This window comes from Camponotus floridanus, unplaced genomic scaffold, assembly GCF_003227725.1.
Source record: "Camponotus floridanus strain SB8 unplaced genomic scaffold, Cflo_v7.5 scaffold22, whole genome shotgun sequence".
Taxonomy (NCBI): Eukaryota; Metazoa; Arthropoda; class Insecta; order Hymenoptera; family Formicidae; genus Camponotus; species Camponotus floridanus.
Genome location: NW_020229348.1, coordinates 2,246,648 through 2,264,266, shown reverse-complemented (window position 1 = coordinate 2,264,266; position 17,619 = coordinate 2,246,648). Strand labels below are relative to the sequence as shown.

The 17,619-nt window shown below is 36.0% G+C and overlaps 1 long non-coding RNA gene across 1 annotated transcript; it reads right to left on the bottom strand.

Annotated features, from left to right (window-relative positions):
- Nucleotides 1-689: 689 nt before the first annotated feature.
- LOC109609965 lies at nt 690-16,802 on the bottom strand. The gene is made up of 3 exons (XR_002192537.2): nt 15,927-16,802; nt 1,868-2,062; nt 690-742 (listed from the first exon to the last, which is right to left on the bottom strand). It is a non-coding gene; the product is annotated as an uncharacterized LOC109609965 (long non-coding RNA).
- Between the last annotated feature and the right edge of the window lie 817 nt (nt 16,803-17,619).

Sequence of the window (17,619 nt, the reverse complement as noted above, 5' to 3'; positions counted from 1 at the left end):
AAAATGAAAATATAATTCGTTTATTTTGAATGGTTTATTTACGAGAAGAAAACCTTTTCATTTCTATCGCAACAATTTTTCTCTCTCAACCATCTCATCTCTCGTACGTTGCCAAACTATAACTGTAAATCACTTAGGGCTATAACCGAGTTAAACTCTGTCTTTTCAACGGAACGTTGCATTGATGCACATTTGCACTCGGTATTTTCCCCGTCGAGAATACAACATGTAAATGCGTGGGAGTGAAGGCCGGTCGTTTCCGGCGAAGGAGCTCTCTTTCGCTTTTTGTTGCGCTCTCTCTCTCTCTCTCTTTCGACATGATTAACATATTAAATTGTCGTCGTAATATCTGCATAACGATATGACTTCATCAAGCATAACACTACCCCAAATTCGCATATATAATGTAGCATGCAATTTAAAAAATCTTCCTATATTACGTTATTATATAATGTTATTTTAAAATATTTAAAACCTCGAGTGTAACTTTAAAACTGCAATTTCTCAAGAGATTTTTATTTGTGTCAATTTATATATATATTTATTTATTTATTTATATGTATTTATTTATACATATTTATATATATTTTTTGTGTATATATAACACATTGCATGTATAATATTTTCTCTTTTTCATTATAATAGAAAAAAGACAACTATTATAGATATTGATTTAAAAAATGATTTGACGCATGCGATATAATATCCTTCGAGAGATGTTATTCAAGCGCGGCCGTTGTTTCTAATAAAAAAAAAAGAAAGTGAAAAAGAAATATTAGATGCTCTCCATTTGCTCGGTAAGAAGAGAGAGAAGAGAGAAGGAGAACGAAGAAAAAGGACGAAGGGAAAAGAAAGGCGGATCTTTGCGTATTGTGTCCTCTTTGACGAATGCACCCCGCGGTCGCCCCGTCGATCGGCGATAAGGTGAACGCGCGCGCCGAGGAACCGTTAATAATTTTTACGACACTCTTAACTCGCCACCCGGTATTAAGCGGTCCTCCGTAGGAGACGGGCTTTGATCTTCGCCGACGCCGGTGTATCGGCTTAATGAGTGCGGGAGCGAGATAGCGGCTGAATCGGTGAACGAGCGCGCCTGTGGAACAGCCTGCGGTTTCTCGTCGATTCACGGACGCGTGTCGCGTTGCATAATCCCAGGCGCATCCTCCTCGAAGGAGGATAATCTCCCAGAGAATAATCTCGCGATTGATAATCGACGATCGTTCGAGAGAGGACTCGAAAGGCCGCTGTTGCGATTCCAATTTCGAGAATGATATGCTTTCAATATATGGACCGTATCGCGCGAATAATCTGTACATGACAGCTCGTATCGACTTTAATGCTTTCGCGATTTTTCTGTGCGTTTCGAGAGTTAAGACGGGATATATATTTACACACAAATGCACGGTCGATATAACAAGATTAAATGTCGCTTTCAATTATACAGTTTAATTCAAGCATACTTAAAAATATCCTGTTATCTAAATTGCTTTCAATAATTGGGATTCCATAATTTTATTTTAATCTCTATCGTATGCGTGTAATAATTGACTTTTGTTAATCGGAGAAAACCTCACGACTAACTTAAATATATAAAATTTACCAACTGTAATTATTTAAACATTAACTTAATATTTCATTGAGATTTAAAAGATTTTTAAAAAGGATATCAAAAGTATACGTACGTTTTTTTCTAGACCTCAATTAAAGCTATCCGCAATTTAATCTTTAGACTTATTCGCATATTATCTCTCTATTGGATAAAAATAAAGAAGGAGAAGGGAAAGATAGAGCGCGAGAGAAAGAGGCACAGAACGAGAGAGAAAGAGAGGGAAAAGGAAAGAGTTGGAGAGGAAGATATCCGACTTACTAATTGCAGCGACGTCGGTGGTCCGAAGGCACACCGCGGGCCATAATGAAAAGCAATATGGTCAGGATACATGGTACGGATCCGCTTGAACTCATCTCGGTGACTATCCCGAATTAAAATCGTAAATTCAGCTCGAAGGATTTGTAGCGGCGCCGCGCTCGGCCTTAAACTGCGACGCGCGTTATGGTTGAAACTCTGGAAAATAATTATAATTTTTTAGAGCAACGCGAGAAAAAGGAAACGAAATATCCGAGGTATATAAGAGAATATATGAGTTGTGCTTGTTTAGATAATTCATCTTTTTTACACATAAATTTTGAATCGGTGGAATATGTGACAAAGTTAAAAAAAATACACTTTTTGCTCTGATAAATGTGTCTTTGAGAGACAAAATTATAATAAAACACATACTTGTAATAAAATTATTCGATAAATATTGTGATCTACAAAATGCAATGAACTAACAATAAAACTATACGCTGTTATTAATGACAGAATCTTAGAATAATAAGACACAATCGAGAGGATTAGAACCTATGGGGCCACGTTTCATAGATGAAGACATTCTCTTTCTCATTCTAGGTAGATTGAGACCTCAAGGGCACTCTGTAGGATACCTAGTTACGATTCGTTCGATTTCGGGGGCTATTAAACAGCCATAAAAACTCGGAGTAAGCCGCAAACGTGGGCTAAAATGGTGGTCTACGAATTTAACGAGACGAATGGTCACAGGAATAGGACCTCGCTATTGTGTATTGTGAGCACGCTGCTGTGAGAGAAATCCAAAAAGTCAGTAAATTTCCCGGACGCTGCGAGCCCGGAGGAAGGGAGGGGAGAATTATACCTGGTCGTTCGTAGGACGTACGACTCGGGCTCTACGTACGCTCTGTTTGCGTAGGACGGGGACCACCCAGGTCGGGCCGACGCCTCTGTCCGCGTGGCGGAATCCTTCGCTTCGTCGAGCGGAGCGGAGGCGACGTATACGTAAGGCAGGGGCGGATCGACCATGAAATTCGGACGGCTTTTGAGAATCGTATCGGATTATGACGTCAGAAGCGAAAAATCTTGTCAATTCTTTCCCCGCGCCACATGTAGGGGTATACGTAATGCGGAGACAAATTAATTCTTATAGCGTACATCCTCGATACATGTATCTCATAGATATTGACAAAATATACCAATAGATATATTTCTATATATATATATATATATATATATATATATATATATATATATATTATCCTATTCTAAAAAAGACATATTATCTCTCCATTAGATAAAAATAAAGAAGGAGAAGGAAAGATAGAGCGCGAGAGACAACTTAAATGTTGTTAAGTCGATTCTCGAATGTATCGGTTTATCTCGAAAATCTCGAAATGTATTATTGCCTCTTTTTCGTCGCTCTGATTGGTTTTTATGGTGTTGCATATTTCGTGTTATTTGAGTGTTATTTATCATTTGACATCGCGAAGATTATATTGACAGTGCAATACAAAGAATTGGTAAATTAATAAGAGAAAATAATTTCGAAAGGATTAATTGTGTTCATAAAGTAAGTATATATGTTATTAAAAATATATAATGTAACAGAATAAATGGCGCGCGCTTTGTTTTGTTTTAGTGTTCAATAAAAATCAGATTGTGTATTAACGAAAAACTTAGAAATAAGGGAAAATAATTTAATAGGAAATAATTTTCGAATAAAACATATAAGCCTAAAATAAAAAAATGCCATAATTATCTCCCAAGATTTAGCTATATATACATTGTATTACGATCTAGAAATATTTTTCATTGCATTATTGAATCTTTTCTTAAATTCATATTGATTGATTTTTCCTTATATTAAGACCTGTTCGTCTCTAACGCACGATAATGAAATTTTTAACCTGACTCAAGTCGCTATTTTTCATCCCATTGTATCCTAATGACAAAGTTATGATTTTCTATGACGATTCTTAAATGACTTCAGTGATGGATACATCTGCATTGTATAACGAGGAGAGCTTTAGGAAATTAGCGTGTCAAATGTAACAGACCACCACTTACTGTCTATTCAGTTCGATACGACCCATTGTGGATACAATGTGTGCCTCTATTCAGTTCCAGTTATAATAGGAAAATAGGTTTGCGATAATTTTAGATGTGCTCAAGTTCTTCTTTATTTCACTCGCATATTTAAACTTAAATGTTGTTTCTATTCTAATTTTCTTTTTCTTTTATTTCTTGGATTTTGAAAATTCCACATGTCAATAATAACACCAATATTATTATTATTATTTTATTAGCGGTGATATTTTTTAAATGCTATTGTTTATAGAATTATTATGTTGACATAATAAATTGAAGTTTAAATGTTTTAACTCGATCATGCATGTCTCGTTTATCAATAAATAGTGAAAATAATTTTTTTTTTTTTTAAAATTTTCATAGAATTAGAACAGCCGCGATATATGGCATCAATTAAAAGTTAGGGCATCATTTCTCTAAAAAGAGTAGATTACATTATGAACGAAAGATACGAATAAGAGTCTACATTCTCGTGGGATATTTGAGATAATTACAAGCATATTTTTAAAATCGTTTTTTATATTTATAAATACCAGTCTTGAGAGAATTAAAAAATAAAGAAAAAAGTCATCTCTGTTTGATAAAATATCTTTAATAAATTACTTACTACTGTTATTCTCGCCCCATCTCAAATGATATTTTAATTATTGTATAATATATACAATTTTTTAATTATATATAGTTCTCTCTGGCTGCAAGCTATAAAAAGTGTTCCCAGAAAACATTGAGTGACTATTTTAGAATGCGAAACTTTTCGAAAAGTGTTCCGGATTTAGAAATATATTGTTAACGATTTGGAAAATTTTCATTTTATCGGTCGATTTTGACATTGATTAGGCACGTATTTAAATATTCTCTAGATACAACTTTCGAAAAAGTACCTAAGCGCCATAACCGTTAAATAACGCAATGTGCGGCGGTTAAGCGGGATACTCACACGCACACGCAATACGTGCGTACATCACGGCGGCGTACGCGTAACTCACATGGTCCTATGCTTAATATCAAAACAGTGTTAGTGACTGACCACCCACGGCGAAACCGAGGGACCACCTAATGAGACGCGCTATTATAAGGGGCCCGTCTCCACTTCGCACTTTGCTTCAACTGCCGTCCTCCTTTAACCTTTTAACACGGCAGACACCCCCTGCCTGCTTCTAACGGAGTTCGTTCGAGGACACTAGAATGTCTTATTGTCTCTTATTGTTCTCTTTACTCCGGGGGATTCTAGAGAAATCATAGAATATATATTATATTTTGAATAAGATATATTGAATTAAATCAAATAAATCCCGGCCCATTCATTTAATCAAACCGGTTATATTGCATTGATTTATACAATGCAATAAACTTTGTTGAATTATTTGGAAAATCCTTAAATTACACGAAAGAGATGCAAAGAAAAATACATTCGACTAATTAGAACCATTTTCGTTGAAAAGTTGCACTCGTAAAATAAATTAAAAAATGCCTCGATTGAATTTTTTAAAAATCTGTAATGCTACGATCTAAAATAGATATGTCGTTTTATAAAAAAATTATGGAAAAATATAATTGTGACTTTGAAATAATTTTGAATAGGTTTTCACACGTAAAGTCAAATATAGTCTACCAAGTTTCTTTTATAAGACATCTTAAAATAAAGAATAGCTTTCTGGTAAAAAAATCGCAACTCCATTATAATAAAAGATATAATTAATGGTTGAACGAAAATCACTGTATATTCGACAATTTTCTAATGGAAAAATTGTGTGTGTGCCACGTACTATTTATAAAACTTCTCTCAAGCATCGCCGTGGATAGGAATACACTCAACGCTTTGTGTCCCCTCGCGACAGGACGAGATCGAGATGAAGATTTGTAAAATCCGGTCGAGAGCGAGACGATATCGCGGGGCTCGCTCAACGGCCAGCCCGCGTGCAAATCAACGTTTACACGTGCGTCATTAGAAATCAATAAGCACGCTCACGACACGCAAGATCGCCGCGTATGTGCGTACGAGCGGACGCACACTGCGCGTGAGCGCGCATACGCGGGACGAGTCCCTCTTTCTCTCTATCTCTCCTCTAAGTCTCGTATTTCGTGATCGTGTGGACCACCCAGCTAGTCCATCGCGGAAGTACGCACGCACGATTTGCACAAGCACGTATATACGCGTGCGGCACTAACGGGATATACGGGGTGTTTCGCAAACGCTGACGCGAGTCTAATCCAATTTTCCACAAAATTGTTTTTTTTTTTTTTTTTTGCAAAAATCTCTCGTCAAATATGTACTCGCGTTTAAATGTATGTGTGAAAATGTATCTGCGAAAATTTTGCGGTATATAACGTGTTTATGCATTGTTTGTTTTATTGTCATTCATGTGACTCGAGCGGGACGCTTTGTAATATTTTTCGAAATATATTTTATTATTCTTTAGAGTTAACTTCACTGGACCCATTCTCGACTTTAGCGATCCGTTAGATCTGAGACACCCTATACAAAGTTTAAATGCGTCGTTTCCCGAAGAGATTACAACGATTCCGTCTTTTACCTCTTAATTCTCCGATTTTTGTCCTTTACGACTGTCATTAAAAATGTCGTTCTTTTAGCTTCAATTTTTCAGCCCCTAATTACAAGCCTTCCGTTCTCGACTCCTCGGCGCCCATTATTACGTACGTTTATCGATAATACCTGGCCCAATTACGATGACGATTTTCACATTTGGAGGGTCGTCGTCGCGTCAAGGTGGAACACTCGTTATTTTCCCGAAGACGGATATGATCGATTCACACGGTAATCGAGATCGATTTTTCCCACTGTTGTCTCGCGCGGGGGGAAAAATAAACGATCTATATTTTTCTGTCTTTTCTTCCTGCCTTTCTCTTTTCCTTTCCTCAGGGAACGAAGGAGAGTCCTCTCGACACGGATTTCGCCTCCGGGGGGGGGGGGAGAAAAGGGGGGAAAGGAAGGGGGTTGATGGCGGCAACGATGGGGCCCCGCTTAATGTCGTCTCCGGGGTGGTTACGCGCGTTTGCGTGCACAGCAGCGTCATTATACGCGAAATAACATGTTGCACTCGTTCGCTGCATACGCGCTTGTGAGCGAGGTAAATTAATAATTGGAACGTTTTGGACGAACTGTCGGCACGGCTCACGGATGGTACAATCTCCGCGTGGAAAACAAATTCGATTGCGCCGGTTCCTCCGACTTTTCATACGAAGAGTGCAGCTGCGACAATAGAATAAGTAAAAGTTGACTAAAGCCGATATAATTTTGTAATACTTTGGATCAACTTTATTTCTTAGAGAAAAGATAAGAAAGGGAATGAAAGTTATTTTTATCTCTGATAATAATTTCAATAAATTTTATCAGAGATTTTATTCTTTTCTTAATTTTATTATTGTAGAGGACAAGCATAATAATGTCAATTTTTTTGTCTGTACAAAAATTATAAATTATTCTGTAATCAATATCTCGTACACATGAAAAAATCTCGATCGCATTATCGGGAGTCAATTTAGAAAAATAGCATTCGATAAAAACGCAAGTTACAGAATGCAGAATGTTTAAAAGGCAAATTTATCACTTGTGTTTATCGCGATCGTTGCACAGGCAAAGTGTCGGGTAGAATTGGGCGACTTTGTGACCTTTTTTACGATTTCTGCCGATTATGTGGGCGCAAAGGAATCGCGTAGAAATGAGCGAATTAGGCAAATTTGCAAAAGTACAGGGCGACAAGGCACGAGATAGAGATAAGGCTTTTTGATATTTTCGATGTAATTCTAATTTATTTAATCATTTATCGATAGTAAAGCTTCCTAATGCAAAATCGTATATGCATTTTGGTTAAAGATTAAGTTACAAAAAACAGATGTAAATCTCTTTGATTATTGATACGAGATTTACCGAAGAAATAAAATAAGAATTCTAATAAAATAACAAGTCTAAGAATTCTCTCAAAAGTTGAGAGTAAAATTATATTCGAGCAGATACAATCGATTAAATCAATTCTATTTGCTATAAGACTAACCATAAGTTATCTACATCTACATTGGCTACCGGAACTCTTAACCGATCCATCTACGGACGTTTATCAGTGCTCGAAAGATCGAAAGATTGCAACTTCCGGTGCTGAACACCATCGTACATTCCTTATCCCCTCGGGTAATCGCCATTATCTTTGTTGACTCAGCGAGTTTCAGGATATCTGGTGATCGATCTTGTCAGAATATCTGATCCGACTGACTCATCGATCTATCTTTTTGGGCCCTGCGCGAATATTAATGGAAACAACGTTTGTCATCTTATGACAAACCAGAAATAGAAAATTAAAAAATAGAAATACCGCCAATCATTCTACATTCGAATTATTTCTCTTTCTAAATCTTCGTTTAAATTAAAAAGCAAACTCTATTCTTTTAAAACATAAATATACATAATTTTCAATTTAATCACACAGTTTTTTGCTGCGTAAAAAAAGAAGTAAAAATACATATATGCGCTCACATGATTAATATCGAAAATCTAAGAATCGTATAAATTTTAAGCTGATCCAGGTCAAAGAAACGAATACGAACGATCAGCGAATCTTAATTAAAAATCGTTATATTTGATTGAATCGATATACTTAATTTTACAAAAAAATTATATATATGAATAAAAATCATTTTTATAAAAGAATTTAAAAGGGAATAATTATAACTTTACGCTTGTTTGCTGATACTCGTTTGTATTCGTTTGCTTGGTCTCTGGACTCGGCTCTTTACGCACTTATATACGTCGTAAACGAGCAACGAGGAGCATTGCGCGTATTGTATCATCGACTTTATATCATCCTGTGTAAATTCTCCTCGCTTTCCGCACACGTTGCTGCCAACTCGTTTGCACACTGACTTATCGTGACAGTTTGAAGCCGCGTGTCCAAACGAGCATGATTTATCAGCGCGACACGTACTGTTCGCTTAAGAGAGATTTTACAAATGATGGAAAATATTCGATTCAACTTTTCAGTGTTTTCGAAAAAATTGATCGAATATCACCGTCTGATGATACTCATTTTTCGCAAATTTTCCGATCTAAATACAATCTGTCGTCGTTAAATATAAACAGATTTATATTGAGATTATAATTGTTCTCTTCAAAATATTATGAAAGCTTCTTTTGATAAGTTGAGTTATTTCTAATTTTTAAAAATTTATAAAACCATATTTTGTGTGATAGAATACAATACATGTTTGATAAACTTGCGAGAAATTTTCTAAAGCTTCAGTGTACATCTCTAGTGGATTCTCTTATAGATAAGAAATATAAATTAAAATATAATTTCAACGAGAATAATATAAGATTATTTTAATTTGTTAATAATTAAATGATGATATAAAAGGTTCATTATTCTTTCTATGTGTATATATATATATATATATATATATATATATATATATGTATATTCTTGAAATTAGATTATATTTTTATATGATGAGATATTTATATCAGGTATAGTTTGTATGTACATACAAATATTTTTAGATAATACTAAGAAAGACAAATTGATATTAACATTCATAATACTATTTAATTAATAATTAAACTAATAATTTATTAATTAAATCACTTGCATATATTTTGTAGTATATATGTTTATTTTTTTTAATCTATATTTTTCAAACAAATTTTGTGTTTATTTTAATTCGTTATCAAATGTTTGTCTAGATAGAAAAATATATCAATGTGATTATCTTTTGATTAATAAACTTTGCGTAAATTCGTTTTTCTTTGACAAATATACGATACAATTGCTACATTGATTCAATAAATAACTACTTGTAAATAACTATAATAATAATTAATATTCTTTCACAAATATAATAATTTTTCCTCTTGTTCTCCCTCTCTCTACAAGTAAAATACCTCGTAATATTCTGACAGTTTCAAGTGCTGTTTCGTGCATTATCAAATTAATCACTAAACAATAAATAGAATCAATTTCTGTTGAATTCCATCTGAACAAGAGCGTTTTCTACCTTGATTATAATAATTGAAAGGCACAAAGACTCGGGGCTCTGTACGAATCGCTAATAGATTTCAATTCGGATGATATCTGCGAAATAGAAAGCAAGCGGACGAACCGGTGAACGAACCAGAGCGATGGACGGACAGACAAACAGATGGACGGACGGACGCGTATGTCGCATTCCGTGTTTATTATTTTGTCGGTGGGTGGTCCAGAGAAGTCCGGAGTGCCGTCTTGGTGGCCGATAGCATCTCTGGTGTGCACGCACTGTTGAACGCAGTCATCTTGCGTAAGGAAGTAGTCGACTTCTCTCTCCATCTTTCTCCGTCTCACCCCTCCATTCCCTCCTTTTCTTTTGCTCTTTCTTTCTCTTTCCATCTAGCGGTATATCGTCTCTGCTACCCTTCTCTGCTTTTCTCTTTCTCTCTCTGTCTCTCGCGCCGAAGCTTTGGGCTGCACAATCCTCGCCTTTCTTTCTTTCGTGGAAAAAAGAGCGAGAAAAGAAGAGTGAGGAGAAAAAAGATCGAATATTGTTATGTTATTCCTCGCAAGTATTGCGTACAAGACATGGGCAAGATATTTGAATTCTCTATCGCTCTGTACTGACATCTAAAAGAGATCTCTCTCTTTCTCTTTCTGTCTCTTATAGAATAATTCATTTTATGATAAAAATTTACAAAGAATATCGTAATAACAAAAAATAAGTAGAATAAATATAATCTCTTTCATCTTGCAATTATTGCAAATTATATTTTTTAAATTGCTTTTTATGTTTTCATTAAATGAATTTGATATTAATATATAAGAAGTAAAATTATAATAAATTTTGAATATTTACTATAAAAAATATATTAACATAAGTATAATATATGGAATCTATTAAAAATCAAAAATTTTATTCGAATTATATTAACAATAAGTATAATATATGATATATTACGTATACGGGATATAAAAAACGTTAAATTAATTTTACTACAAATTTTTTAAACAAAATATATAAAACAATTATAATTATTATTTTATTTTAATTACATATTAATAAAACAATGAAATTTAAAAATACATGACTCACTCTGTTATATGTATAATTTGATAAATTATTAGTTTACATAAATATTAATATTAATTCATATAAATCATGTTTATATAATATCAATTTGTATAAATATTAATTTATTTTATAACTTTTAATAAGTAGTGTATCTAAAAATGTTTTTATATATTTGTACAAATTATACCTAATAAAAGTACTATCGTATTCATATTCGTATTTGTATGAAAACACATTCTAAAATTTACGTTAATAAACGAATCATTTTTTATCGAGATGATTCATTTCCGCAGGTAAATGGAAATGTGATAAGAAGAGAGAAAATTTTTATTAAACATCCGAACTTTACCGGAAACATGATATTTATGAATGAACGAAGACACAATCTAATTTTATCATTTATATTTTTATCTAATTTTATCTCAGAATACTATTTTGAAACTCTCAGCAAATTTAACTCTTACGCTCGCATATCTAACATTACTTGTTGCAAATTTGAAAATTATTCGAAATAAATGCAGTAAAATGGTTGTATAAAATTCCTCCTTTTTTATAGCATCAATTCTTCTTCTCTTTTTTTCAAGATACAATGCTCGAGCTCACTAAAATCGAGTTACGACAGAAATATATTATGTGTCATAAATCTATAATGGTGAACAAAATGTTGTGGATGCATGTTTTTCATACATCATGTAATATACAATAGCATTCTTTGGCTTATCCTTCTTTTTTCTTAAAATCGTAAATATATTCATATCTCAAATATGAATCACTTTTTTTATTGCGATGAATTATATAACAAGGTCTGTCTCACATTAAAATAGCTTAAAATTCAATAATGAAACAGTTTTAATTATTACCAATTCTTCTGCTAACAATCTATTTTACAAAGACATAAATATATTTTTAATATAAATAAATTTATACTAAATCGTAAATAAATAAAGCTAAAGTAAATTAATAAAATTAAATAAATTAAATAAATTAGATTATTTCCATAACAGATATTTATATTATTAATTAAAATTATACGATTGGTAACTCGGTTATAGATCGTCGAGGAAAAAAAAGAAGCTAAAAGCGTTCTCGACTATTGCCAATTATTTCGTTAAACCTACTTTACTGTTTGACAGAAGGAGTATAAGTGTCGAGAGTTTGCCGAGCGTGACGCGAGGAATTAACGTATCGTTAACTCTAAACGCCGGGACCCCGAGAACGGGTCGGCGGACGGAAAACGAGAAAATCGTAGCGAACTGATCGCGGAAATCGTTCTGCGAACCGCGTGCTGATATATTCGAGAGGGAGAGAGGGAGAGGAGGAGAGAGAATCGTTATATTATATATTATATACAGAGAGAGGCCCACACGCGCGCGCGCGTTCTCGGTTTCGTGCTGCGGGACCCGCACACAACGACACCCGGCGCGCACCCTGAAATAAGGTAGCCCAGGCTCCGGCGACGAGGAGCCGACGTGGGTGGTCCAGGAGAGATTTGCCTTCCGCTAAATATCGCCTTTGCGCCCTCGACGTGGGTGGCCTTCTCGCTGCTGGCAGAGGGGTTATCCCTCCTCCCCCGCCTGCTTCTCCTTTTTCTTCCCTCTCTCTCGCTCTCTCTCTCCCCTTTCCACTCCATCGAGAGAAGTCACAAGTTTGTCTCCTGTCCTCGTTCCTCGAAGGAGAGCGATGCTCGCTCGTGCGCGCGCCGAAATTTTCATCTTGACGCGACGCAAACGCAATCTTTTATTTCCAAGAATCGATTCTGCAGAGGCGACACTTTGACCTCAATCAATGCAAATCTACGCAACGATGGAGGAATATCACTGTCGTGATAGTTAGCGACTCGGGATAACCAATAGATTTTTATTATCGTTTGTATCTTTCCGTCATCTCTCACTTGAATAAACTTGAGTAACTTGTCAATTCGATTCATTCGCCCCATTTCCCGTGCTTCTCCCAGAGGAAAAGCGAAGAGAGAAACGTTACGCTTATTGTCAGTCACGTCGGAGGGAATAAAGTATCGCGACTGGAGAGATAGAATATACGGATCAAGCGGATCTATTGCGAAAGGAACGAGGGAAAGGCGACAAGACGGCGTGTGGTCCACCGGACGCCGATGAGTAGGACAGGATCAGAACGACGACAGTATCTTATCCGAGGGCCCGGCCGACCGATCGATCAATGGCGAGATCGATGCCTTCTCCGACCGATCGGAGTATCGCGGCATGCTTGGCCGCGCAAGTATTTTTCACCCCGCAGGCGGTGGCGGCGGCGATGACGCCGGTCCATGACGCCACCCGACCGGATGCAGACTTCTCAATTGTCCATGGTTTAGCGAATATCGGGCTCCCCGACCGAACGATTGTTATTATCGTTATTTTCTAATTTTTCATGTCGGAAATTATAGATGATTGTACGAGACTTATCTCAAACAAAAGTAAACATTTTTTTCCCTAAATATTCTATATAAATATTTCAAATATTTTTATGTTATTAAGAAATATAAAAGATAAGTAAATGATCATATTTGTATCAATCATGCCTTTTGTAAAATTGGAATTTTTTAATTTTTTAATACGTTAAATAATTAAATAGACAAATAAAGATGTAGTAAAAGATAAATTATAAAAATATCTGATAATATATTTATAAGAATTTTTTAATTTTTTAATATGTAAATAATTAAATAGACAAATAAAAATATAGTAAAAGATAAATAATACAAAATTATAAAAATATAAATTATATAAATTATATAATTATATAATTGCATAAATTATAAAAATGTTTGATAATATATTTATATATATGAAAAAGACATGTAAAGACATGTATAAATTAAAATAAAATTGTGCCAATGTTCGCTCTGTCCATTTTAGACGGCGCATTCCTTAGACTTTAGCAGTGCATTATGAATCCCCCGATTCGTCTGACTGTTCGTTTAACGAGGGTGCTCGATTCTCGAAATCATTATCGCTCGTCAAAACCCGATCTGGCGTTACGATCCTAAAGACAGGTAGCCTGCTTGTGAAACGGTCGCGCATATGGCTCACCCACACCCGTGACCAATCGCTAACACGCTCATATCGGGGACCTCGTTCACCGCGCTGCACGCATCCACGCAACACGTTTTACGTGGGACATATTCACACACATACACACACATGCGAAAACCAGCTTAAAACGCTCGTTTGCATTCTCCGAATGAATGAAGATATTGGGCCGGGGAGATTCTCGTACCTGCGATTCTAAAGAGCCATATAATTGTCATTAATTAAGATGGTTTTTGAGCGATTATTATGGTTATCAGTGTCGTCATTCAATGTTTGTCGACTTTTTCCTTTGTTTCAAAAAGATTCAAGAACTTTTATCGTTAGAGATATAAATAGAAAAATCAACTTCAAGCAATTGTTTACAATAAAAAAAGAAATATGTAATTATTATTAAAAAAAGAAACGAAACTACTTTGAGACTGTGTAATTTCGCTCTCGATTTTATTTGACAAACATCTCTCGCTCGCTCTGAAATTTGTCGAATCTACGGCACGTGGTAAGCGCCAACACGAGGCCGAGGACGCGCGAATGCCAAAGACTACCGGTCCGGCAATCCGACCTCGATCCCGATCTCGATTTCGATCTCGATCGCGCAAACGGAGCGGACGGACAGCGGACGGACGGACGGACGGACAGCCGGCCTCGGTACTCGTCGCCGGCGACGAAAAATTGCACAACAGCAGGTTTCGTTTCGTCGCGGCGTATCATGCGGAGAGAAAGAGAGAGACAGCCGGGCAACCTAATGCTAATGCGGCTACCATTAGCAAGTAGTGAATCGAATGTAAAGTCGGACGTAAGGTGGGACCACACAGGTCGCGCTCGCTCGCGGAGGGTTATACGGGGCCAGCAGATGCAGTGCCCCATAAACAGCGGGGCGAGACCACCCAACGCGCTTGTTCCTTCGTTTCGTTCCTTCGTCTGTTTCCTTAATAACCACGATAGCCTGCCTGTTACCGTGCGGGAAGGTGTGCAGGCGCTGTCTCTCTCTCTCTCCCTCTCTCTCTCTCGCACGCATATAATAGGCACGTGTGTGCGTGCATGATAAATGTGTACGTGCGCGGACGACACGTGTATAGTGGATCAAATCGCGAGAGCGGCTGCCTCGCTCTCGATCCAGATCGTTTTCGAGCTTTCGTAGAATGACGTTACTCCGGATCGGAGAAAGATCGCTGTGTAATTTCCGAGCAATTGTCGAGTCGCGCGCTCGCTCCCATCGAACGACGTTTCGAAACGTCGTTCTCGGGAAAGCTTTAATAAATTGCGCGGACGATTGTACGTCTCGAAGATCCCTTAATCACGCATTCAGCTCCCCGGCTGACAATCCTCGCGTTTCTTCGCGATCGTCCGAGACTTCGATATTTTTCTCCCCCTTCCTCCGGGAATAATTTAAATCCCACGCGTGTTCCTTTCGGAGCTCGATAGCCACGGGTTTATTACTCTGCGCGACCCTTTTTTTTTTACTCGAGCTTCCGAGAATCTCGCGAAGGGTTGTCCTAGTGTGATGACCACCCGCGTTAAATGCCGAATATCTGAGCTACGAGATACTTTCGGTAATTCGAGACTATACAGAAAGGATCGCCCGAGAGATCTCGGTCATGTCGCGTTTTTGTTGGTAGCACGAGGAAGCCTTTCCGAACGATTAAGCATAACCTTACTTGGCGTGCCGTCATCCTACGAATGTGCCTTAATTGGCTTGACCTAAATCTTTCTCGTATAATCGCAAACGCTATAATAATCTATTGCGAGGAAATTATCGCGATAATAATTATCTCAAGTAGCGTAAGTACGTGTGCGATACTATAATTACACGAGAACTGCATATTTCGTGAAAGCAATTAAGGAGGAAAAAGAAATTACGAGTGGAAGAAGTATTAAAATGTAGAAAAAATAAATACCTTTTTCAATTTCCCACGGTAAATGGCGGCGAATGGAGATGATAGATGACAGATGGCTCCTATTTATCTGCATCTCAAGTGGAAGAAACGAAAGTACTTGACGCATCTCGCTATTCTTTTCCAAGGAACGTCGACAGCGTTGGATTACCTCGTCGTTGCTTCGAACACTCGCGTTTTGATCACAATACACCACAATACAATCATAATACATCACATACACGATTGCGCGAAAAGTGGACTTGAATTGTCCCGAGCCGGTGAAATGTCACCCGGTCGGAGTCTCTGCTCCTCTCTTTCCATGTTTATTCACTCGCGGATTGAACTAACACAATACGGGTAATCGTTTGACACTTCACGTGACACTCGTGATACACGTCGAACGAATAATTTACGCGAAACACGGCGATCGTTCGCGTTGCACGGTGTCCATTTCGGGATACTTGATGACGTATGTACGATGTACGTTTCCTGTGAAAAATTTGAATCGTGCGACAACTTCATGCCGATGCCTGATATGTGGATCGTTGCCTAACTTCAACAAGAAATGTCAACGAACCTTGGGTACTCCCAAGTTTTTTTTGGCGCAAAGTTACAGTCGTGCACTAGAAATTGTTTGAAAGGCCACCGTCAGAAATATATAGGAAGTGAAAATTATTCTTATCCAATTTTCACCGCGAGCGAAAAGAGTTACTTAACGAAGGTTCTAGCTATCCTTTTCTAATGCGTGTAGGTTATGCAGTAAGTGTTTGCTTAGAAATTTGCTCCTTCTACTTTTAAGAGAAAGAGAACAATTCGTTAAGTTCGCTATTTCTTTTGTTGCGTTACCTTGTTTAGATCATTTATTACGAGTACACTTTACGCTTATCTTTATGTATAAAAAAGGACGATAAACCACTAAAGGAATCAAATAAATTTTATCAACTAAAAATTGTAAAGCGCAACCTATCGGTAAATGTCAGTATTTTCTTTGTACAGCAGTTGGTAAAAAAGTGACAGTACCTCATCGGTAAGTAAGTTATTCTATATATCGATATTTTATATATCCATTAAATATATATAGTCGATAAAAAAGAAAAATTATTTTAATATAAATAATAAGTTAAATAGCTTAAAAATATGTTCTCTCTTTTAAACAAAGATTATAAAATTATAAACGTGTAGATAGCAGAGAGAGGAAACGAATCGCGTAAAAAGACGAGTAATTACTAATTTATATACTTGATAAACATCTATTTTTTCTTTTTTATTTTTTTTTATTTACCACTATATGTGTATCCAATATTCGAAGAATCTTTTTCTTCTTATGATACATGAACTAAATTAGTACTTTTTATCTATTTTTCTATACGTGCAGAATTACAGCAAATTAATTATAAAAAATTATTTAATATTATGCGTTACTAATAATAATCATCATCACTAATAAGCGTCATTTTTTCGTTTGTGATATCCTAATACTACGATATTTTTATAAATTAAATAATTTCCGCATAAAACATATTGGCGAATCCTTGCCCATATATTGTCAATATCGAAATAATAATACATTCTAATAAATTATTTATACACATGCATTGGTGATTTTAATATAATGACTTGGAGACAAAGATTTGTAAAAAATCTCTTCATTATTTATGAAGTATTATAAAATATTACTTTGTTTTTAAATTGAATATTATATAATAGCACATAA